Source organism: Caretta caretta, chromosome 9 (genome assembly GCF_965140235.1).
Source record: "Caretta caretta isolate rCarCar2 chromosome 9, rCarCar1.hap1, whole genome shotgun sequence".
Taxonomy (NCBI): domain Eukaryota; kingdom Metazoa; phylum Chordata; order Testudines; family Cheloniidae; genus Caretta; species Caretta caretta.
The window spans coordinates 52,830,604-52,855,973 of NC_134214.1; the positions used below are offsets into that span (position 1 = coordinate 52,830,604).

The following is a 25,370-nucleotide window of genomic DNA, read 5'->3' on the forward strand; positions in this document are numbered from 1 at the left end:
TTGTGTGTCATTGACTCCTATCTCAAGGCAAGGTAAAGCAACCAGTCAGGAGGGACAGGGAGAATTGGGGGGGAAGGTATAAGAAGCACTAAGAGGGCAAAGAAATTCCTGTCCCTGACCATAGCACAACCCACTCCTTACCCCTTCCATGGGATACAAAAGAGGTGGGACAAAGCCCCCAGCCTCACGACCCCTCAAAATGGACCATGACCATAAATTGTAAGAGGTGGGACCAAGGGCGTGTACTGCAGGTATAATTATGCCTGCTAAGGAGTGGGTGAACAAAGCACTGGGAACAGGCTCTGTAGCATCAGAGCTATGGATATGTTTGCTCGAAACTAACCCCAATAAACATTGCATTGTCTGCACTTCAGACTTCTGGCCTTCTGCTTTCTGTCTGCGTGACAAGAACCAGGGAAGGGGGTGAAGGGAAAGCCCCCTAGCAGACACAACATTGTTAAACTGGATCATGCAGTCAAGGACACACAAACAACCCTAACTCTGCTCTCAATCTGCTACTGTCCTTCCAACCCCTTTGCATTTTGTATATATGATGGAAATATTTTCATTAAGGACTCTGGGGTTTGATTCAAGGCCCACTGAAGTCAACTGAAAGACTTGCAGAAAGCCTTGCAGTTACCTTTAACTAGAGCTGGGTGAAGAATATGTGTTTCAGTTTGGCCAGCAAACCAAAAGAAGTCAGAAAAAATATTTCATTTCCAAAAATGTTCAGAAATTGTCAGGCAATTGGAAAAGTCCATTTTGGGTCATACAAACTGTTTCATTCCAGTCAGCTCCAGAAAACATAGGTACGTGCGTGTGTGAGGTGTCTCCCCCACTTTATAACCTTTAGCCTGTACTGGCCTGCGTTGTGGGAGACCCACTTCTGAATCCCAGCACTGCAGCAGGGACTTGAATGAAGATCTCCCCCATCCCAGGTGAGCGGACTATAGGTTATGCTACGATTGGCTTCTGTCAATCTTACCTATTGAAGCTGTTCCACTTTGTACAAATACTTAAATATTCATTGGACCAAACAATGGTTGACGCTGTCACTGGTTGAACTTCAAGGCGCAAGAAGCCTCTCTGACTCAGTGCAGTCAAAAGAAGCACAGAGGGGCTCTAATGTTTGAACCTATTCTCAAACTCACCCTCAACACTGCCAAAAAGGCTAAGGGCTTGTTTATAAGGAGAGATAGTGCACTGTGGAACTTTTAGTGTGCAGTAGCAGGGGCCACATGGCCAGTTAGCAGGTGGCAGGTGGGTAAGCAGACTTACATTCCACCTTGCCACATACTAACTCTCCGCATAGGCAAGCCTTAAAAGTGACATTTTCTAAAGTATACACTGTTGGCTTAAATCTGCTCCCATTGACGTCAATGGCAAATGACCAGTAACACCAACGGGAGCAGAGTCTGGCCAGTGCTGAGTGCTTCTGAACATCCCAGCCTAATGCAAAAAGGAAAAACATTTTCTACTGCCATATATTTATCTCTTGGAGATTTAATTACTAGTAAAGCAAAATGAATAATTCATAACGATGAATTTCTCCACTATTTTTACAGTATTTAACCAGTTCTAAGTCAAAGACAAATACCAGGAAAAAAATAAAATCTATCGGAGGGGAAGGAAGTCATCAGGCTTATTTCATCATTTTTATTGAGTGCAATTTTCTCTTTAGTACAATATTCTCTGAAAGTTACCGTTACAAACTCTGACAATTTAAACACAATCAACGAATCGGGAAAAAAAATTACAATGGGGCAAAATCTTGTACAGACATCTCATTGACTATGTACAGGACAGGGCATCTGCTGGCCGGCACAGTGCATGCTGCTGAGACGAGGGCTCTATTGCCTCTGCTCATCAGGACAGAGCGAAGCCTTGGCACGAGAGCCTGACTTTGTGGTGGAGAGGTCAGCATTCATCCTGCAGTCATGGTGGCAGGGTGCTTTGCCAGAGGAAATGGAGCTTGGCAGTATGGTGATGAGCATTACTGTCCTGTCTCCATTTCCTTGTGAGATGAACTACTGATGTATTCCCCCTAAAAGAGAAAAGGGGGAAAACAAAATAAGAAAAAATGAGTTCATTTTAATGCAAAAAAACATCATCCCAATTCTTCACATAACTTGTGCTTTGGCAGCATAGGAGAGAGCAGCAAAGCAGAGCTAAGACATGGCATACCCTACCTTAACTGGGTATATTGTTGGCACTAGAAGATACAATTCTGTAGGCTACAGTGATCTACAGAAGGCTCCCTGGGCTTCAGGCTTTAACATCACATATAGCACCATGCAGCTGTTTAGTGAAAATGTGTGTTGACTCCTTTGGATTAAGTATCCTGGTAAATTCCAACCAGTCTGCATGATCATGTCACAGAATTCTTTGATTATTCCTGACATTTGTCCATAGTCATCACGACAGCTAGTCAGGCATTTCCTGCTGATAAAAGATTTCAGCAAGAATTGAAATTGTCTGTAGGAAAAATGTTGATTGTGTGAAAAATGTTCAATTTGCCATTGTAAAAATTGGAATAAAATAGTTCCTTTCAAGATGAGTGGATTTGGATCAAAACATTTCAGTTAGCTGAACGTGTCAGCCTGAGCTACTGCAGTCCCTCACTGGTGTTGTAATTTGGGTGCCCACTGACCTTATTCTACCCAATGGGCTGTGCTTCCTGGCTGGAGTACATCTCCCAAGATGCACCACAGTCTTCACACTGGCTGATCTGCACACTGATTCAGGGATGTCTCACTATCATGAGGCATCATGGGAAATGTAATCTAGTCAGCAGTCTAGCCCATAAGGAAGACTAAGGACATGAAGCACTATCACTCCCATGAAGCACTGCGGTGGCTCAGGGGGACACAAGTTATCAAAATTCCTGTGGTTTTTATCAAAAACAGAAAACCCAGGGGGGGAAATGTAGAAACCCCCCTATTCTTTTTCCCCCCAAAATAATACATTTGTTTTCCGCACTATTTTTCACATAGGAAACTCCCATGTTTGAATGAGTTCTAGTGAAGCATCAGTCACATTTATGGTAAAAGAAAGTCCTGGTCCCAAAGAGCTCTGACAGCCCGGTAGACATGATGAAATAGGTGGATGAGACAAAGAAACAAGCAGGGAGGCAGAATGGGGAGACATTAAAAAGTGGAGGTCATAAGTAATTCGTAAGTGTAATAGGTAGAAGCAGAAGTCACAGGAACTGCAGCTCACCAGCTGCCTAGCCATTCTCCAGTGGCAGTTTTCTATAACTATCACAGCACAGGGGAATTTTAGGGTGGAGCTTGGATAAAATGGTGACTTTGTGGATTTTGATGGGGAGTTTTTCCCTGTGTATGTAAGAGTGACCCAGGAAAAAGTGTGGAGATGCTTGTGGGGAAAGCTGACAAGCAGGTAATGCAGGTGGAGCAAAGGCCAGAGTCAATCTTGGGGTAAGATAATAGAATGAGGAGATAGGGTGGGGGCTGGACAGCCAAAGACTTCAAATTGTACAATCATAGAAATGTAGGGTTGGAACGGACCTCGAGAGATCATCTAATCTATCCCCCATGTGCTGAGGCAGGCTTAAGTATACCTAGGCCATTCCTGACAGCTAACCTGTTCTTGAAAACTTCCAGTGACCGAGATTCCACAACCTCCTGAGGTAACCTGTTCCAATGCTTAACTAGCCTTATGGTTAGAAAGTTCTTCCGAATCTCTAACCTAACTCTCCCTTGCTGCACATTAAGCCCGTTACTTCTTGTCCTTCCCTCTGTGGACATGGAGAACAACTGATCACCATCCTCTTTACAACAACCTTTCACATATTTGAAGACTGTTATCAGGTTCCCCCTCAGCCTTATCTTCTCTCAACTAAACATCCCCAGTTCTTTCAACCTTTCCTCATACGTCATTGTTTTCTAACTCTCATAATTTTTGTTGCTCTCCTCTGGACTCTCTCTGATTTGTTCACGTCTTTCGTAGACTGCGGCATCCCAAACTGAGCACAATACTTTACCTGAAGCCTCCCCAGTTGCTTTTGTAGCAGTGGCTGCACATTTTTGGCTCATGTCCAATTTGTGATCCACTATTGTCCTGAGATCCTTTTCGGCAATACTGCTGCCGAGCCAGTTATTTCCCATTTTTTAGCTGTGCATTTGATTTTTCCTTCCTAAATGCAATACTTTGCACTTGTCTTTACTGAATTTCATCTTACTGATTTCAAACCAATTCTCCAGTTTATCAAGATCAAGAGCTTGCAACTCCTCCAAGTTTGGTGTCATCCACAAATTTTATAAACATACTCTCCTCTCCACTCCATCAGCCAAGTCGTTAATGAAAATAGGTCCAGAACTGACCCCTGCAGGACCCCACTAGATATGTCCTCCCAATTTGGTCCTAGATGTTCATACTTCTATAGCAAAAAGGAAAGGGTTTAACGGAAACAACCCTTTACCTCCTTTCCCCACATATGGAAATCTTGCAGCAGGACTTTTTCTGTTACTATTCTTTAGATACTTCCTTTTCTTTCCATAGAAGCAATACAGCTTTGCCTGAATTCTGCTTCCCTTCCCCTCTGGTTTTATGCTAGGCTGGGGTAATTACCCCTGGCCTTCCCATCTGTGCTTGAGATTAGCTTCAGCTCTTGGCTGTGTTAGCTGAAATCTGTGCCCCAGGCAGTGGCGTTAGTAACAGGAGAATTGACACCTCTATTGCTCTAATGCCAGCATGAGCCATAACTTTAATAAAATGGGGTTTGCTTAATGCTGCACTGGTAATAACCTCTGCCCAAACGCTGCCTCTTTTCCCTCTGCCTTTCTTGCCCACTGCATGGCTCAATCACTGTGTATTCTGGCCTAAGAACCAAGCTCCTTCTCCCCACTCCTTTACAGACCCCTGCTGAGGCTTCCAGCTCTAAATAAGAAATACTGTCAGCACAGCCAAGCCAGGCTTTTCTCAGTGGGCAACTTAACTGTCAGGTGTTTAGGGGGCTAGAGGTGCATTTGCCATGAGCGTAACAGATAACCAGATTCTGGTTCTCCTCCGTTTTGAAGTTCAGGGGTGTTTGGATCTAGGCTTTTGCTCTGGACCCATCGCTGTTAGGATTAAGCAGTCATGGCAGAAGCACTGGACAAACAGTCAGCACCCACCAAACAATACAGAAACAAGACACTGCAAGGACAGGACACATTGCCGTTGGGGTTAATGGCCTCTCTGGTCTTGACTTCACTGCAACAGAAAGATGTGTTTGTAACCTCAGGGTAACTAAGGTGCATGAGCTATGCTGAGGTAAACCACACTGAAGGCCAGTCACTTTAGTTCTACCATGGGGTAAACTCACCAAGATCAACTCCTGGAGGGGGGATAGGACTGTTTACCTGGCCATTTACCTCATGATAAAACTAAAGTGCCTGTTGTCTACTAAGTTTTTACTGGTAGTTGCCCTGAAGTAAAAAGAGTCACCTTATTAAGCAGTGAAGACAAGGCCTCTGTCCTGGCTGTAGCAAGGAGTTAAATGCAGAGCATAGGCCTGAGACTGAGCTGAAGATACTTGTGCTATAGAGAGCTCAAGTTCCAGAGAAAGCTCCTCCGAAGGGGCACAGAACTACAAATCCTATACAGGTTTCCTCTCTGTAAGAAGTCCCTACAATCGGTCACCAGTTAGGACAGAACCACGACTTCTCTCGCCAACAGCGTAAGCCTCCACCTCTACTTGAGCTAGAGGCACAGCCCTGCTAGCTTGCAGCAACAGGCACTTATCTTCTAAGTGGGCCAGTCAGTAAAGGGAGAGATGATCCCCACACACCTAGCCAGCATGGGGCCTGTAGAAAACCCAACATGGCAGCAGGACTGTACCTCACCCATCCCTTGCCTCCTGCAGGCGTGTTCTAAGTGGGAGGCGGATCATGTACTTAAGAGGAGAAAAAAATTCCGGGGCAGGTTATTTTGAAAAAAAATAGAGGAAGTTGGACACCACTTTCGAATGAAAGACCAAGTCCTAGCGGGATCCTTCCATGGGCAGAGGTTGAGTTAGATGGTCAAAGTTGCATGGTAACTTCATTTCTCAATCGGTCTGCAGTTCATCACATGACACTCGCTTCTCAGACATAGGACACTTTTGAATGCTGAAAACTAAACACATACCCTGGGCATTTCAAAGGAGCTAGGTGTTCAGTTCTCACTGAAAGTCACTGTGATTTGGGTGCATGGCTCCTGACCAGGTCTTTGGAAGCATCAGTCATCAAGCATGGCTCCCCTTATCCAGAACTGCTAATTTGAACGAGGCAAAAACTAGCTGTGATGACTGCTCAGATCCACCATCCACTGCTAGGCTGTCTCCCTGATGGGCCAGCTCTGCCCAGAGAGCCAGGTTGCAAGAGGTAAGTGGGTGGGCACAGGGGGTAGAGAGAGTGCCATGGGCAGTAAGTGGAGTTGTGGGGATCATGCTGAGGGATCTAGTCATGGATTTGCTTGGCATGGCCATGGATAACACCCTTGGGATCAGAATTCTGTGTCCATTTTAATTGATCTCTGGCTATAGTCTCTTGAAGAAAAAGAATCTGTACTGGACAATTGTGACTACCTAGAATGGACTCTGGGCTTAGCTCCAAAGAGGAAAAGAAACAGGGTGGGATTTCTGTGCCCACCTGGAAGAAACACTTGGTACAACTTCCAGGGCTGGGAGGAGAGGAAGCTGAATAGGATTCCGGGGCCCACATTTATTGGAAACTGGGCATAGGCCTTGGGATAAGAACCTGAGCTAGACTGTTGAGCAGATTAAGTATGGATTCCAGGTACAGAGGGAGACAACCCCAAAATGGACTCCAGCCCGCAACTCCCCTTCCCCCCACAATGGCTCACATTTGCACCCCTAAGGAGAATGGGCAGCTAAATGAGACTTCTGTGCTCACCACAGAGACTGGCTCTTTTCAAGTGAAAAATGGCATTTTTCTTGAAACAGACTAGGAGGATTCCAGCAAAAAAGAGAGCAGCACTGGGAGCACCTCCTACTCACACTGTAACCCAGAAATGCAGCATGGAAGCGAAATCCCATTATTTAGTCACTTCAGGGGGGAAAAGAAGCTTTTAATATCCAATTGCACCTTGGAAACATAAAGCCGCCACATTAAATAACAAAGCAATTGACCGCTGAGTAGCCTTGTTTGGCTACTGATAACTGGGGGCCACCAACGTAATTATACTAGGGCTTCTGTACTACTGTCCTAACTTACTGATGCTTTTAAAAATAATTCCAGCTGTGTCTGACATTTTACTCCTATTAAAATTCATCATCGTACTGAATAAAAATCATTTTAGGCCACCTAGGTAGTAGTGAAACTTTTATTTAGTAATGTAGAGTTCAGCAGAAAAAAGGGGAGGAAGCAGAGGTGAGAAAAGAAGAGTGGGGAGAGAGAAACTGAGATTATCTCAGAAGGTAATTTATATGGAAGAAAATATATATCTGTGTATTTCTTACCACCAGGGTCCATTTTCAAAATCATGCTCAGATGTTAGGCCTCACGGCTCACATTAACATTAATTGGAGTAGAAAGTCTAAATTACTGAAGAACGCTGCAACTGGAAATGCATCCCAGTTATGTTTTACAAAAGGCATTAGATGCCAAATATATCAGATGATATTTAAAATGTCACTTAACTGGCAAGGTCTCTTGGGGTCAGAATCTCTGTTGGGGTAAATCAGCATGGTTGCCTTGAAGTCAGTGTGGTGACAGTGATATACCGCAGCTCCAGATTTGGCCACATAAGATTAAACAATACACGTAAAAAACAGACAGCTCTTCAAGGAGAGGAAGGATGCTCTTGTGGTTTAAGGCATTGGAGAGCTGTCTTTTATTCTCAGCCCTGCCACACACTGTGTGTGGCCTTTGGCAAATTATTTAGGTTTGGATCCTCAAAGGTATGTTGGCTCCTTGAGGATCTGGGTCTTAATGTTTCCATCCCCCATTTGGAAAATGAGCATAACAATACTGCCTTTGCCTGCCTTGTTTGTTCACACTGCAGGTGTTACAAGGCAGAGAGGGTCCCCCATTATGTGTCAGTATAATAACCTAGCAGAATGAGAGAGAGAAAATAAAGCACAGATGACAGATGTTAGTCATGCCGCTTAAAGAACTACTAGAAGGTGCTGAGAAGTTATGTTGAGGAGTATGGTGAAAGCACCAGTATAGACTATAATAACGAGGCTTTGATCTCAGCCCATAAGCATTACTATAATATAAATAGTAATAACTAGGATACACTCATGAGGAAGAAGAGGCACTATACAAGGCAAAGCGCTATTGATATTGATAGAGACAAGCTGGGTGAGGTCATATCTTTTATTGAACCAATTTCTGTTGATGGAACAGACAAGCTTTTGAGTGTCACCAAGCTTGTAGAAAGTTTGTCCTTTCCACCAACAGAAGTTGGTCACATAAAAGACATTACCTCACCCACCTTGTCTCTCTGGAACTAGCATGGCTACAACAACACTGCAAACAACATTCATATTAGTATCAGTTGTATAATAATGCATCATTCATTATTTTGGAAGAATACTGCGTTCTCCCTTTTAAGGGCCATAAAAACTGGGTCACTTTGCAGAATTATAAATTATAAATATAGTGACACTTCACAGCTGCATGAAACACATTTGATCAAGTATATAACCAGTAAAAAGAAAAGATGTCTATTATTCCTGCAAGAGTTATAGGGGAAGAATGAATAGGAAACACAGGCAGCGCAGAAACAAGCAGGAGTGTATATCCGGGAAGAAACATGGAAGAACAAAGAAAGGGAGCCCCAGTTTGTGATGAGAGAAGTGAGGGGAGAAAGAGGGCAAAGCAATCGCTGTTTCTTTAACTGTTCCCACAAGCTGTCCCTGGGGATCAGCCCTTACAAATGCCATCTCCCTGGGGAATCCCAATTGTCAATGAAGTGCAGTTTCACACTTAAGAGGGAGGATAATTTGACAGCCACAATTAAAGCAAATGGCGTTTTGATTCCCTGAAGGGAGGCCATCCAGTAGTTAAGAGTTAAAACATGTTTTCTCTGTGTTAACACTGCTCCCCTGCCAGGTGTGTGAGATAGAAAGCTTGTTAATTTCCATAGGCATTAAAGAGAAAGAGCAAGTGGGAAGCCTGCACAAAGTATAAGGAGTCAATGAGGTGCAAGGAAGACAGGCAAAAGGGAAATAGCTTGTAAGGATTCAGTCTGCTGTTTCCACTGGCTTGGCTATAGCAGGACCCTGAACCTGGGTGGTGCTGGACATCCAGGGAGACACATTCATTTTCATTAGGGTGTTCAGCAGTTCTTCCTACGTACCTATACACTCCTTCGGCTAATCCAGACCACTCCAAGAGGCAGGATAAGACTAAAGCCTGCTAATATACATAGGCTTCCAAATCACGCTTCTTTGGACTAGGCAAATCTCATTTAACACCTCTGCAAAGGTGAGCCCCTTACAGACATTTCCTGGCTGTACAATGTGAAAATCCTGCTTAGTACCCACGTACATGTGCTGAGCTGCCCTGGAATCAATAATAAATGTCATACTTTGCATCGGTATAGGGCATTGCACCTGAGGATCTCAAAGTGCTTTACAGACACAAACAAATTCAGTCTTGCAACACCCCTGTGAGATAGGAGAGTATTACATTCCCTGTCCTGAGGCTGGGGAAATTGGGCTGGAGGCAGGTGATGTGACTTGCCCAAAGTCACACAGGATATCCATCACAGAGCTGGGAAAAGGCAGCAAGGCGATAGATTTCATGAATGCAGGTAGTCATGTCCCCTCTTTTCTGTCTCATCTGAAAGGTGGCACCACCAGAAGACCAATGCCTCTTTACCCCAACCATTGGGCTGAGGAATTGTTTAGTTTCAACCTTGGTTGTGGCTCCTTCCATTCTCCTTTTGGGGTCAGTGGCCTTGGAGGACCTGGATGGAAGAGTCTTCCCTAGCTCTTGTGCAGGAAACATAAGGTGGGAGAAGCCCCCTTATATCCCTTCCCCACCCAGGCAATCCAGTCCTTCAGTGTTGTGTCCCATTTTGTCCCATTTGGGTTTTCCTACTCGTTAATATAAAATAAGTAATAAACAGATAAGTAACCAAATAAGAGACTAGTGCTCTGTGCACTGAATAAAATCCAACCCAATCAAGAAATTACAGTAGGAGAAATTGTGTATTTAATGATCAACTCTTTGACAGCAGGAGCTGGGCTCTCCCGACTCTTCAAACTAATGCAATCTCTGGGCTGCAGAGGGGAAATCAGGATTAAGTGATTCTGAAATCCAAAGTGTATTGGGTGGGCTCACTTCTAAATTGTCCAGGGGAGGGACCCAGGAATCCTGTGAAAATGTTTTAGCAAATTGATGAACGGGGAAAGAACTGACTTGTGCAGATTGCAAGCCCACATGTCTGTGGTAGGCTCAATAGAGTTCCAGTCTGCTTTTCACATATACTCCCCAGGCATCTTGCTCCTCAAATATAATACTTGGCATGGTCTGTATTTCATGCTGTCAGTCCCAGTCAGTACTAATTAGCATTGATAATTGCACTGATGTTAAGCATCATTTTCATGCCCTCTCTCCGCACCTTCAAAACAAGGGTTCAATTGCCTAATCAGACCCTTGAGGATAATCATCAAGATGGAGGAACAAATTCATCCTTCGTGTAACTGGATTGACTTCAGTGAAGTTACTCCAGGGATGAAAATGCCCTAAAGAAAGCAAAGATTGTGGACAAGTGTGTGTGAGAGAAAGACAACTGAAAGGGAGACAGAAGAGAATGGAAAGTTACGGTGATGAGAGGTAGTGTGCCCTTATCGATAATGTACAGTATTAGGAGTCAGGAGACCTGGCTTTTGTTCCCACCTCTGCCACAGAGCTGCTGTGTGTCCCTGTGCATGGCACGTTGCCTGTTTGTGCTACTGTCTTCTCTCCCATCAGCTGTCTGTAAATCCTTCAGGGCAGGTGGGGACTTGTCCTTCACTACGTGCTCATACAGCACGTTGCACAGTGGAGCATCAGTCTCAGGTCTGGCCATTAGGCACTGCTGTAATGCTAATAATAATACAGAGACATCAGAACCAGACAGAAGGAAGAACACGAAGAAGGTACCGGGTGAGAGAGAGGAAGGGGAGGCAAACAAAGAACTCCTTTTATGTGGCAATGGGCAAATAGCAAAGTAGGAGACCTAGCAAATGCAATACCTTTGATGGGGTTAAAGCCAGTAGAGATGGAATTCCTTTGAGCCTGCTATTCTGCTACTGGACTTTAACCATCATATGAAAGGAGTTGGATATCTTGGTATCAGAGTGAAATTCCGTGTCCTAAGCTAGTCAACACTGGTTAAATCTAAGCTGTTCTATCAATGAGCCAAGGAACTACTCTGACCTGAGCGGGGAATGAAATTCAGCCAGTATGCTCATTCAATCATGGCTCTGCAGCCATTAAACTATTAAGTGACACTCTGCATAGTAAAGCATTATAGTATTTTTCCTGGGATAAAGAATCCCAGAATGGGAATAAACATGGATGCTCTGTCTTCTGCTCTCCCTCTTTGTTCTCTGGCTTCCTCCATCCTCTTTCCCTCTTTTGCTGCCTTCTAAAAATGGGATGGTTGAGTGGTGAGGTTGTAAGAACACAAGGAGCTGTCCTTCCTCTTCCTGCTCCGTGAAGATGCAGCTGGCCTATGACCTTTGTTGGGTGGCGGTTTTGTGATGTCATGTCCAGTGGGATGATGAAGTCAGAGGTGCTCATCAGTAAATCAGTCTCACCTCCCCTTGCTGCAGCATGCAGAGAAGAGGAAAGGTAGCCCCAGTGTTTCTCAAGGGGTGTTTGCAATGAGAACACAGAAGGAATGACAACTGCTGCATTCAAAGAGGTGAGTAGCTGAAAGTGCTGTGGGTGTCAAGGGCGATACGCATTCCTTGGTACCATGTTTGAGAGTTGCATGTGTGGGCTGGTTGAGCAATTGGGGCAGCGAGCCAGTGCTGATAATGAGGGGGCTGGAAGTGAAGATAGAGATAAATGCCAATGCTGAGTGAACACTCTGGACAGCTAGCAGAGGATTTCCATGGGAATTCCCAGGAAGCTCTTAGAAGAAGCCACTGAAGTGTGCAGGACAGGCACTGTGAAGTCCTACCGAACTCCTCTGAAAAAAGTACACAGCATAAGTGGAATACAGCATGGATCCAAAGGTGAGCTGATGCACCAGGTTTGCAGTGCTGCTGTTCCTGAATGAAAACCAGGAGAACTACATTTACATGAAGTGCAAGGCCATCTGCTTTCTGGAAGAAAACTTACCAGGGCCTGACCAGCAGATCAGATCAATGGGAGAAACCAAGAAAGCAAAACTGTATTAAGCACCAAAGGATAAACCATCAGAAGAAGCACCACAAGTTGGACACAATGGCTGGAATTCTTCTGCAGAAGCAAGTATATAGATAGACAAATGTTGTGAATAGAATGAGTAACACAAAAAGCTAGAGAACACCGACTGTGAAGTGTTTCATACTACTCACCAAAAACCGTATTCTGTGCTTGAGAAGGGGTCAGATGAGGAGCACACTGACAAAAGGAAAAGAACACTGGGTAGCCCAACTGATAACATCAATGAAACAAGTAAAGTGGAGCCATCAACAAGACAGAGGAGACAAGTAATCCTGATTGGTGACTCCATTGTGAGGAATCTGAGCTGAGATACTGAAGGGTATAAATTCTGCCATGATTTCTGGGTAGCACCTTACTGGGCAAGTAGTGGCAGTGAAATCAATGCAGCTACTTGTGGAGTAAGTCACTACTCACTGTGCATAATGATGGTAGAACCTGGCCCTTTGTGTGTTTCACAGGGAGATAAGTAGGACTACTGAGATCAAATTAAGAAAGGGAATTTAGGCCGAATATCAGGAAAGCCTTTTATTTATTAATTGTTAGCTATTATAGCATGAGGTTGCAAATTAGACTGCCAGGGAAATGATAAAGAGCCCAACTCATACTGCACAGCCCACGAAAAAATGTACTGCACCAATATCAGAACTGAATGGGCCTGATTCTCCTTTCCCTTATATAGATGCCAGTTTAGAGTAACCCTACTGAAATTATTAGACTTGCACCAGTGTAAAACTGGTGGGAGACTAGCATCAACTCCAAAGATTCTGTCTCCTTTTCTCCCCACTTCTGTCACCTTCTTCCATCATCTCTTCCTCCCTCTTCTCCTCTTTCCAACCTTCATCCTCTCCCCGTTTTCCTTAACAGAGCTGGTTAAGATGCCTTTGGAGGCTTCCAATTTATTTTTTATTAAAGTTCACTTCTTGCTTCCAGTTGCTGGAGCCAGCATGCACCTTCACGCACAAAAATCGTGATGGAATGGCACTTCCACCCGGTCAGAGCAGGACTGTAGAAGTAGCTCACTCTGCACAGAAACATACAGGCAGACATCTGCCAATGCACATTACACCCAAATGCATAAAAAAGAGGAAGATGTAAAATTATAACCTGATCAGAGTTCAAGCATCTCAGGTTGTTGTCAGATGGGTTGGCACACTTACATGACAAATTTGCCACAAGAATAACTTCTTTCAGCACAGTTTTGGCATCGAACCTGCCATTATGCTTTAATAGTAGTTGTATTTTGGTAGCACCTAGAGGCTCCACTGGGCTAGGGGCTGTATAAACACATAATGAGAGACCTTCCATTCTCACATCTGCCTGCTTCAGGGTTCTTAGGCTTTCCTCCAAAGCATGTAGTACCAGCCACTGTCAAAAACAGGGTTCTGGACTAGGGTCTGCTCCAATCTAGCAATTCCTATGTCCCTAAATTCAAACACCTCACAGTCTAAATCAGGGATCTCAAACTCAAATCACCACGAGGGCCACATGAGGACTAGTACATTGGCCCGAGGACCGCATCACTGACACCTTTTCATATAAAGATACAAAAGCCGCTCCCCACTGCCCCCACTCCACCCCTTCCATGAGGCCCCACCCCTGCCCCACCTCTTCCCACCCCTTCTCTGCCCCCATTCCAACCCCTTCCCCAAAGTCCCACCCCAACTCTGCTCCCTCCCTGCCCCTATTCCAACTCCTTCCCAAATCCCTGCCCCTGCCTGCCTTTTCTCTGCCTCTTCCCCTGAGCACGCGGCTCCCCACTCCTTCCCCCTCCCTCCTGGAAAGCGCTAAGCACCGCACACTCAGGGGGGGAGAGGGGGAGAGGCGGCCGGGGAGCTTGGTGGCCACAGGAAATAACTCCATGGGCCGTATGCAGCCCGCAGGCCGCATGTTTGAGATCCTTGGTCTAAATGCACAATGGGTGGGATGGCAAACAGGCCACACAAAGGTAGAGAGACTTGCTTAAGGTCATACAGAATTTCAGTGGCAGCTCTCAGATTAGAACTGAGGACATCCACTGGATCCACCCCATGGGCTCATGTTACTCTGTGAATGCAACAAGCATTTAAATATGGGGTATCTGTGTCTGCTCCCCAGAATCACTTTGGAAGTTTCTAATACTAAGTTCTCTCTCTCTCTCTCTTATCCTGGGGAATCTTATTTTGAATTTCACAAGAGGGTCTCCTTGAAAATCTTTGAAAACAATTTGGAAGGCTCCCAAGTTATAATTAGATCATTCATTGTGGCAGGCTCTGATATAAGAGCCGCTAAATCAGATTATGACATGTAAATTGAATAACGTTCTGTGGATCACCTTACTCGATCAGAACTTTGAAGAAGCAAATACAGAACACCTGGTTTAAGTGCAAGAGGCAGATTTAAAACTCTGATCAGAATGGCAAGCCTTTAAATGATAAATTAATCACATATAACCCAAATACAGAGAAATGAAGGCGGGAGAGGAGGAGGAAATATGAAGAGTTGGAATTTGTTTGGCAGTGTTTGAAAATCTATTGTGGGGTTTGGAAATTCATTTCTCAAGCTGAAACCTATTGAATTTTTTAAAGTCAAATTCAATGTTTAAAAATAATGACTTCTAAATGAACATATTGTGGTTCAAATTTATTAGCAGCTTTTCTAGATCAGAGGCAAGAGATGTAAGAAATGCAAATGAGTACATCCTAGTTGTAAATCAGCAACAATGATCATGGTAATTCATTAAAAAGTGCCATAAATGAAGCCTGAGTATTTATTCTGCTCCAGATTCCCTGCCTCTACCAGCTGGAATACTCCTGCAGCATCCCAATCAGTAGGAGACACTAGGTTCTTTTCCAAATCATCATGTCCCAGATTGCCCCAAGGCCTCTTGGGAAGTCTATTTGTATGCACCTTGTAATAGTGGGGTCTGGGTAGCTTTTGTAACAACACATATGCAAAAAGGATTCCTATGAACCCTTGGGGTAAGCTATTTGCACCCACAGAGAAATATTAAATATCTTGAGCGACATTTTCCAAAGTATTTGTGTCAGCCTAACTCGGCTCCCACTGAAGCTAATGGGAATTAGGGAGAAGCCATTCCACATATTCTCAGAAAATAAGGACTCTGACATTTACTTTTATGCCATTCTGGTTCTCTCCACCTTCTCTTCACTTGGAAGGATTATGGTCTAGGAGACAGGGCACTGTGTTGGGAGTCAGGAGACCTAACCTCTGCCATCAACCAGCTGGGTGGCCTTAGGCATCTTACTTCACCTCTCCGTGCCTCAGTTACTCTGTTTGTAGAAGGGGATAATTATATGTACCCTCCTTTATAGAGTGTGCCGAGATCTCTGGATGAAAATTGCTGCCTACAAGGTAAGCATTATTATTTGTGGCAGAATAAACCTCTCACTATGCTACATCGGTAATCACCAGTTACTAAACTACCTCGAATTGTCAGGTCCCCGAATCCTTTGTGCTCCTAGACTGGATATCAATAAATGTGATTACTCTCTCAATGAGCACAAAGCCAAAAAGAAAAATCAGGAAGTACAACACAGATCTCGAGTCATTGCCCACAGAGAGAGAGTGGAGACCTTCAAAGTGCAAAAAACCCCACCAATGATTCTCTTGGGGGGAAAAATGAATACATTAAAACTCCCCAAAGCTGACAGGCTTAGAAATAATGATCCGAGTTTGCTCTTATTTAAAAACTGGCTTCCTGCTGCTTTCACTGCAATCCCCGCTTTGACTTTCAGCAACATTTACAATTAAATATACATAAGTGCTTTCAAAGAGCCATTAATTTGAAGGTCATTAACAGTGCAAAATATATTTCCTTTATTTATAAAAAGCCACATAATAATGCTATTAATCTGTCCTCTCGCTGTATTTCTAATGCTGTTATTGTCTCTAATCTGAGAGCGATTGACTTTGCCTTGGCTTCCAGCTACACTGCAACCCATTTTAATTACTGCTATCAGAAAGCCGTCTGTCTAACACTCATGCGCCCTGACTTTCCACAGATGGCACCTTCTAAAGAGAGTGGTGAATTCCAGAGGAAAAGGAAACATCTGAGTTTGACTTTGTTGGGCACCAATGAAATAGACTCATACTTCAAGGCCAGGAGGGACCAACATAATCATCTAGGCTGAGCATCATGGCACAGGCCAGAGAACGTCACCCAGTGTTTTCTCCATGAGGACCATGTCCTGTGGCATATTTTGTTTTAGGACATCCAGTCTTGCGTCAAAGATCTCATGCAAGAGCATCTTCCACTCCAGAGGCTGCAGGTTTCAGATGATACAGTCTCAACAATGAGTGTGGTGTAGTGCGTTTCTCATACACACACTGGCTCCCCGCCCCCATATTCGTGCTCTTGTCTCTGTCACAGCAATCTGAGCTTTCCACACCTCCAATTGCTTCTTGAGCGGGCTTTATACTGCTCAGTGGAATTGTAAACAGCCATTTAACAAACACCACACCATCTGTCTACAGCTGTAAGGGAGATTTAAGCACCTCTCAAAGCCACTCACAGCAAGTTTCGCACCCCTACCCCCACCCCAATCACAAAGCTATCCGCTTGGGGACCCCAGGAAGCCTTCAGTCACTGAATGCCTTCTTCATATCCTAGACCCAGCCTCTCATGGCCTCCCTCCTTCAGCTCTGCCCCCTCTCCCCTCCCCACAGCTGTTTGCTTTACGAGATAAATTACTTGAAGTACAGCCTGTCCGCAGTTCCCAGCAAATCCACTACATGCAAAAAAAAAAAAATGATGATGGCTAGGCTGAGATTTTGTGGTTGCCATAGAAATGTAGAAATGAAACTGACAATTGAAAAGCATTTCACAGAGTAAAAGGACATGATTTGAGAGCGCGAGAGAACAAGATAGATTCAGTCAAAGAAAATAAAGAGTGAGGCGAGACAGACAAATGGATTGATCAGTAGATAGACGTAAGAAATAAACAGGGAGTGTGAAAGATAGACTCACTGCCAGAGAAAAGCCAGCCTGTGAAATGGACAGACTTGGCGGCATGGAGAACAGAGAGGGAAAGAAATTAAACAGTGATGCAATCAGACAGCAAGACTCAGAATTAGGGATGTAATATGTGCTGGGCTTAACAAATCACAAGTAGGAAGGGAGAATTCATAGGGAGGGCCTGGATGGGACTGGCCTGCTGTCTCAACCTGGTTTGCAGCCCCAGGGTACAGTTCTATGCCCCCGTCCATCTTTCCAGGCACCACCCTCTCTCCACCTCCATCTCTCCAAGTCCATTCCTGAGGACGGTGGGAGCTGCAATGGGTGGTCAGCACCTCTCGGGGCATGTAGTGGGACATATACAAAAATCTGATGGCAGAACTGCCGAAGTCTTGTGTGCTTGAGTGAAAATGGAAGTACACTGGTGCCCTCTTACAATGCCATGCTGCCCTCTTGCAAAGCTGCCTAGCTTCACAAGAGAGAACAAAAAAGATGGTGATTGTTAAACTGGCTGTCAAAAAGCACATCCCTCAGTGTTACTGGAGGCATCTGCCATTTTAAAAGAAATTGTTTGGGATGGCAAGGACCATAATCAAATGTCGCATCTGGGCAAAGAGAGACCAATACAGACTGAAGAGACAGCTTGGCAGACTCATAGTGAGCCTGGTGACAAACAACTCAGAATTCATTTGAGCTAGGTACAGACACATCCAACTCAGATCTTCCTCTGCCTGTGAGAGGTGACAATGTTGCCTGTTGCCATTTCCAAGGGTGTCAGGTGGGCAGAGCCCTCCCTCCAGAGGCATCAGAACTGGAACAAGAAAAGATCATAAGACAGACTGTGGCGCCCACTCTGGCTGCAGCCCCTGCCCTGGAACGAAGCAGGAGAGGTGCTATCTCTTAGCTGGCAGGAAGAAGACAGGGACAAACCATCCCGATGTGTAGAAAGAATAGTAAATATGGCAGGCGACCAGCTTGGCTTAACAGTGAAATCCTTGCTGATCTTAAATACAAAAAAGAAGCTTACAAGTGGAAGATTGGACAAATGACCAGAGATGAGTATACAAATATTGCTTGGGCATGCAGGAGTGAAATCAGGAAGACCAAATCACACCTGAAGTTGCAGCTAGCAAGAGATGTTAAGAGTAACAAGAAGGGTTTCTTCAGGTATGTTAGCAACAAGAAGAAAGTCAAGGAAAGTGTGAGCCCCTTACTGAATGAGGGAGGCAACCTAGTGACACAGGATGTGGAAAAAGCTAATGTACTCAATGCTTTTTTTGCCTCTGTCTTCATGAACAAGGTCAGCTCCAAGACTGCTGCACTGGGCATCACAGCATGGGGAGGAGGTGACCAGCCCTCTGTGGAGAAAGAAGTGGTTCGGGACTATTTAGAAAGGCTGGATGTGCACAAGTCCATGGGGCCGGATGCGTTGCATCCGAGAGTGCTAAAGGAGTTGGCGGAGGTGATTGCGGAGCCATTGGCCATTATCTTTGAAAACTCATGGCGATCCGGGGAAGTCCCGGACGACTGGAAAAAGGCTAATGTAGTGCCCATCTTTAAAAAAGGGAAGGAGGAGGATCCTAGGAACTACAGGCCAGTCAGCCTCACCTCAGTCCCTGGAAAAATGATGGAGCAGATCCTCAGGGAATCAATTCTGAAGCACTTAGAGGAGAGCAAAGTGATCAGGAACAGTCAGCATGGATTCACCAAGGGCAAGTCATGCCTGACTAATCTAATTGCCTTCTATGACGAGATAACTGGCTCTGTGGATGAAGGGAAAACAGTGGATGTATTGTTTCTTGACTTTAGCAAAGCTTTTGACACGGTCTCCCACAGTATTCTTGCCAGCAAGTTAAAGAAGTATGGGCTGGATGAATGGACTATAAGGTGGATAGAAAGCTGGCTAGATTGTTGGGCTCAACGGGTAGTGATCAATGGATCCATGTCTAGTTGGCAGCCGGTATCAATTGGAGTGCCCCAAGGGTCAGTCCTCTGGCTGGTTTTGTTCAATATCTGCATTAATGATCTGGAGGATGGTGTGGATTGCACCCTCAACAAGTTTGCAGATGACACTAAACTGGGAGGAGAGGTAGATATGCTGGAGGGTAGGGATAGGATACAGAGGGACCTAGACAAATTGGAGGATTGGGCCAAAAGAAATCTGACGAGGTTCAAAAAGGACAAGTGCAGAGTCCTGCACTTAGGACGGAAGAATCCAATGCACCGCTACAGACTAGGAACCGAATGGCTAGGCAGCAATACTGCAGAAAAGGACCCAGGGGTTACAGTGGACAAGAAGCTGGATATGAGTCAACAGTGTGCCCTTGTTGCCAAGAAGGCCAATGGCATTTTGGGATGTATAAGTAGGGGCATTGATCGTTCCCCTCTATTCGACATTGGTGAGGCCTCATCTGGAGTACTGTGTCCAGTTTTGGGCCTCACACTACAAGAAGGATGTGGAAAAATTGGAAAGAGTCCAGCGGAGGGCAACAAAAATGATTAGGGGACTGGAACACATGACTTATGAGGAGAGGCTGAGGGAACTGGGAATGTTTAGTCTACGGAAGAGAAGAATGAGGGGGGATTTGATAGCTGCTTTCAACTACCTGAGAGGTGGTTCCAGAGAGGATGGTTCTAGACTATTCTCAGTGGTAGAAGAGGACAGGACAAGGAGTAATGGTCTCAAGTTGCAGTGGGGGAGGTTTAGGTTGGATATTAGGAAAAACTTTTTCACTAAGAGTGTGGTGAAACACTGGAATGCGTTACCTAGGGAGGTGGTGGAATCTCCTTCCTTAGAAGTTTTTAAGGTCAGGCTTGACAAAGCCCTGGTTGGGATGATTTAATTGGGGATCAGTCCTGCTTTGAGCAGGGGGTTGGACTCGATGACCTCCTGAGGTCCCTATGATTCTAAGAGATGTCCACATTTGCCTTAGTGTGACTCCAGGAAAGCCCTGATGGCTGAACAAAGTGCAAAAGCAGCAGCATGAAGGGGCCAGCAAAATGATCCAACAAAAATCAGAGCAATTTGGTTCTGACCAATACATTTATCTTCTCCTACACTAGAATCCACAGGTCCAGGAAAGAAATGGATGGGGTGCTATGCCCACCTGGCAGTCCCACAGGCTACCTGGCTGAAGGCTTTCACAACCAACGCTCTCCTTGTAAAAGGCTCAGTGCTGCACCATAGCTTCTAAAGACTCCTCTGTGACAAAAGAGATGCCTTGGACAGTCTGAGCGCAGGATAGGGTTACCAATCCTCCAGGATTGTCCGGGAGTCTCCAGGAAATTAAAGATCAATCTCTAATTAAAGATTATGTCAGGTGATAACATCTCCAGGAACACATCCAACCAAAATTGGCAACCCTAGTGCAGGGATGGAACCTCCTTCCTTAAAATAGGACAAATACACAGGCAGAAACAAAACTGTCCTATTCCCACACACCAGAATGCACTGGGTCAGAACAGACACTGCTGGGGCCATACAAGGCCACAAGGGAGAGCAGAATAACTTGAATAAATAGAGGAACTGTGGAAAGGAGGTATCTGTGGGGCCCATCCCCCTTTGTTTCCTACAACCTAGAAAGGAGAGGTTGGCCATGCTGGAGGCTTCCCACACCATGGGCTCTAGCAGCCTCTCTGAGGCAGTTTGTGGAGCTGGTGGTAGCAGATTTCCAGGAAGCCTGGAAAGCCACGTTCTCCACTCCGCAGAGGAGAGCTGTTGCTTGGCTGCTTCAAAGCAGATGGATGCATTACTCTTTTGCTGCTGGGGCCAGTGAGAGGCCTCCATAGTCCTTCCTGCTCTTGTTGGAGAGGAATAATGCTGGTGGGCAGTGTGATGGGGCCTGTGCACCCTGCCCTGATGGGGAAGAGGTAGAGAGGCCTATGTGGGTGGTGGGAAGGAGGCCTTTAAAAAAGGAGGAAGCTGCTGTCAGCAAAGCAGGAAGGACTACGAAGCTGGAGGGGCTCCTGCAGCAGCAGGGGGAACTCCCTTATTGGAGACCCCCAGCCCTACAAGGCATGTAGTGAACTCCCAGCTGAGCCTGATTTAGCTCCCCGGCCAGAAGGACTCCTGTAAAACCACTCTGCAGGCACCCCCAAAGTAAGAGGGTATCGCTGGCTGTTTCTTTTTTGAGTTGGCTCCAGGAAGGGTTTATGCTCAGTCACACTGGAATCTTTGTTTTCCTTTTTGGTCCCCCACCGGGAAAGATACATAAGCAGCCCAGAAAGGACAGAGCCAACTGCCAGGACTAAGAGATGGGGACCAGAGTTGGGTCCACCCAGTGTTAGCTGGGACTCCAGCCAGGTGGGAGGGACTTGTTTACAGGCAGGTCTTAGCTGTTCTTCCCATCCTCCCTGGGTCCTCTGCTGCCAGAGGAGGGCATGGAAGGGAGCAGGTGGGCTGTAAAGTTGCTAGTGACTAGGCATTGCAGTGAGGACAGGCTTAGGGCTTGTCTACACTTATATTTTATAGCGCTCTAACTTGCTGTCTCAGGGATGTGAAAAATCGCCCCCCTGAGCACAGCAAGTCTGAGCGCTTTAAAGCGCTAGTGTAGACAGGCTCTGAGCACTGGGAGCCTTGCTCCCAGCACTCCGAACTAATCCCCTCGTGGAGGTGGATTACCAGGAGCGCTGGGAGAGCTCTCTCCCAGCGCTTGCGCGTGACCACACTTGCACTTCAAAGCGCTGCCGCGGCAACGCTTTGAAGTTTCTAGTGTAGCCATGCCCTGAGACTGTTCAGTGAGGAGACTATGCTTTCCAGAGGGAGCAGCACTGAGCTGCCTTCAGCAGGTAGAGAGAAAACTCAGGGAGCCATGGTTCAGATTTGTGCCCGTTTCAGGCACCGTGAGTGCAAAATGGATGTGGCTACCCAGAAGCTGCTTTTCTAGAGTGATGTATTCCTATGTATGGGAAACAGGGCCTTAGAATGGAGGCCTGGAAATCTGGAGGTCACTCTTCCAGCTGGCCAAACCCTTTCAGCAATGCAAGTCTGAAGCATCGGTGTTTGAATTTCACAGGAGAACACTCCTTGTATCTCACATGGTGGTGACATTCCATTTCTTGTGAACCTGGGTATGAGCTGTTGGTTAAGACAATGGGGGAGAAAGACCCTTTGAGACAGAAAACTGGGAGGAAGAATAAGGAAATTAAATGTGGGGGCAATGTTATAATCTGAAATTCTTCTTAGAAGGGAGTGGCAAAATCTGAGGATGATTCATAGTGAATGTTGCCTTTCCGCTGTTTAGATTTTATGTGGTCAGTCAACAGCCATGCTGGCTCAACTCAGGAGGTAAAAGAGTTCTCAATTAACACACTCTCTCTTCCACCCAAGAAAAGTGCCATCCAACTGGTCCTAACTGGGATTTATTCCTGAAAGTACAGCCTGGCCAAGTCAATACTGCTGGGAAGTCAGCACGGTGCCCAGCCTGGCATTTCAGATAATCTGGGAGGTCATGTCTTTTGAAGGTGATGCTTCTAGAAATAATTTAAAATCATACAATAGTGCTCCTTGCACAGCTGGTCAATCTTATCTTTGCAAAGGTCCCTCGGAGACATTGCTACTCACATTCTCAAGTCTCCTTTAACCTCTGATCTCTATCTAATGAATCATGTGGGGCCTGCTCTTTGAAAAACAGACACGAGACAGAAGATGGGCAGGTCACACTTCACTTGGAGAGACAGCTTCATATTAAAGCAGAGGGATGGGAAGAATGTAGTTATGATTTCACGAATGTAGCCAGAAATGTAGCTTCACATCTATTGCCACTCACCTAGGTGCCTTATGTTTAGAAAAACAATAACAACATCCCAAGCTTCTATCTTTAAGGCCTACAGCAAACCTGCCCTTTCACTCCTTTCCATAAGATAGCTCAGGGGTTTGAGCATTGGCCTGCTAAACCCAGGGTTATGAGTTCAGTCCTTGAGGGGGCCATTTGGGATCTGGGGCAAAAATTGGGGATTGGTCCTGCTTTGAGCAGGGGGTTGGACTAGATGACCTCCTGAGGTCCCTTCCAACCCTGATATTCTATGATTCTAAGATCTCCACTTCTTCAACATTAAGCTAAAGCAAACCTTGTACAAAGCTTTAACTCAACAGGTAGGTCTTACATTGTGCCTGGCAGCTCATTAAACTCAGCCTCCTGGAAGGAGCTATTTCCAGGGACGTGAGCTCTGCACTGGGAATGCTCTGCTATCTGTGGTGGAGAGTGTAACCCTAGGGGGTCAAAGGTGAGAGCAACTCAGGAGAGAAGAACTCTTGCAAGGAGAAGGAATAAAGCCTCTCAGTCACACTGGAGTTTGCACAACCCACTGTAGGACTTTTTTTCTTGAGAGGGGGAGTGAGAGTGTGTGTCTGAGAGAGAGAGAGACTGAGGAGTTTAAGGGAAACGTTCCACAAGATTTGCAAACGGGCTATTACATTTTATTCATCTTTAGAGCTGGACATAAATGCTAATTATTTCTTGCTGGAAAGTATTGGGGAGCAGGGAATCCTGTGGAAATTTTCTGGTTTTTAAAGCCAGAAACCAAAGCCAGAAACTTTGGGAAGGAGAAGGTCTTTTTTTTTCAGTTTTTCTATTGAAAAATCAGAACATTTCTGTCACCACTAAAATTTTTCATGAAAATTTCCAACTGTACAAACAAATGTGCTGAAGGAAAAATTTTGACCAGCTCCACTCATTTTACCATAAAGCCCCTAATCATTCATTTGGAGAAAGCAGCTTTTAAATACACATAGGAGCAACATTTTGAGTCATTTGTCATGGAATGCACCAACATTATTTAGGTCTGGGAAGACTCCTGCTTTGGTGCTTCTCTCCCACTAAGATGAGGGACCAAAGCCTGCCCAAGGAAACCTAGAGAAACAGGTTCTGGGCAAGCATTGATCACTCTATTGATGGGATCGTGGGCTATTAGAAGGATCTTTTATCCCTGGCTGCTGATGTAACTTTAACCTCACAGGCCACCAAGTCTTAAAGATGACTTGCAACAGACTAACCAAGAGAGAGATACTTAGAGAGCTGCTGGTAGAAGACCCAGTCCGAGAATTTTAAAATACTTATGCTCTGACATGGAGAGGCATCGTTGAGTCTCTCATAGCATCTGCAAAATCACAAAACAGCAGAACTGCTTCAGGTGGTGGATAGCCTGATTAATCCCAGCTGCCCCCGCTTAGAAACTTAGTCAAGTTTTTCGCTTTTGTGAGGAGTTTGCTTGTTCCACTGCAATACAAATGGCTGGAATTCAGACAGCATTTGCAGCATCTGTCAGTTTAGGTCAATGTCCTGAGGGTACCAGCACAGAGACTCCCGTTTGAGGTTTAGCCAGTGTTGCTCAAGTTCCGAAAATGTTGGGGGTGCTTTGGGCCACTGCCTGTGTATCAGAGCCATGTCCCCGCTGGCTGGTAAAGACTGGTGATGACACAGTAGCAACCGTCAATGCTGAGGGTAGGATCCCAAGTGTTCCCAAGGAGGCCTCTACTTAAGTTATCATCTTGCTTATGACCACCGGACCACCTGTAAACTGGTACCAAATCTCCAGTATTTGAGGGAAAGACTATGGAGAAGGTTGGTCGTGAATATTCTCAGTCTTCAGCACACTTTGACCCTAGTCATTCTGGGTTTAGACCTCGGTGTGGGAGAGAAACTGCACTGCTTTTGTTGGTGGATGATCTCCTCCTGAGTAATGATGAAGACAATGTGTCCATGTGAATTTTATTACACCTCTCAGTGGCTTTTCAGACAGCTCATGAGAGGCTGTTAACTGGATGAAGGTTCTTAGCAGGAGAAGAATCATTTTGTAGCAGTTTTCCACTTTTTAACGCAGAAGAACCTTGAAGATAATTATGAGCAGTTGTTTATCCACCTTAACTGTCTCTCATACTGAGTATAGCCGGGTTCTGCTCTGTACCCACTATTGTCCACTGTGTGTACAAGGCCACCAGGAGGGTTAAGAAGAAGTCCTGGCCTACAGCGTCTGCAGTATTCAGATTATACCCAGCTCTATGTCTCCATTATAGCTGATACTTTCGGTGCAGTGAAATG

At 45.3% G+C, this 25,370-nt stretch overlaps 1 protein-coding gene across 8 annotated transcripts in view; it reads right to left on the reverse strand.

Moving 5' to 3' along the window:
• Positions 1–25,370, reverse strand: part of EPHB1 (EPH receptor B1) — a 414,114-nt gene that overhangs the window by 61,283 nt on the left and 327,461 nt on the right. For 5 of the 8 annotated variants that reach the window (XM_048863519.2, XM_075132294.1, XM_048863512.2 and 2 more), the window contains one exon: positions 1,637–2,044. The exons of 1 other annotated variant lie outside the window; for it this stretch is intronic. The gene's annotated coding sequence lies outside the window, so the exon portion shown is untranslated. Of the gene's footprint in view, positions 1–1,636; positions 2,045–10,856; positions 11,046–25,370 lie in introns of those variants that run through there. 2 more of the 8 variants (XM_048863518.2, XM_048863516.2) reach the window with 1 other exon arrangement.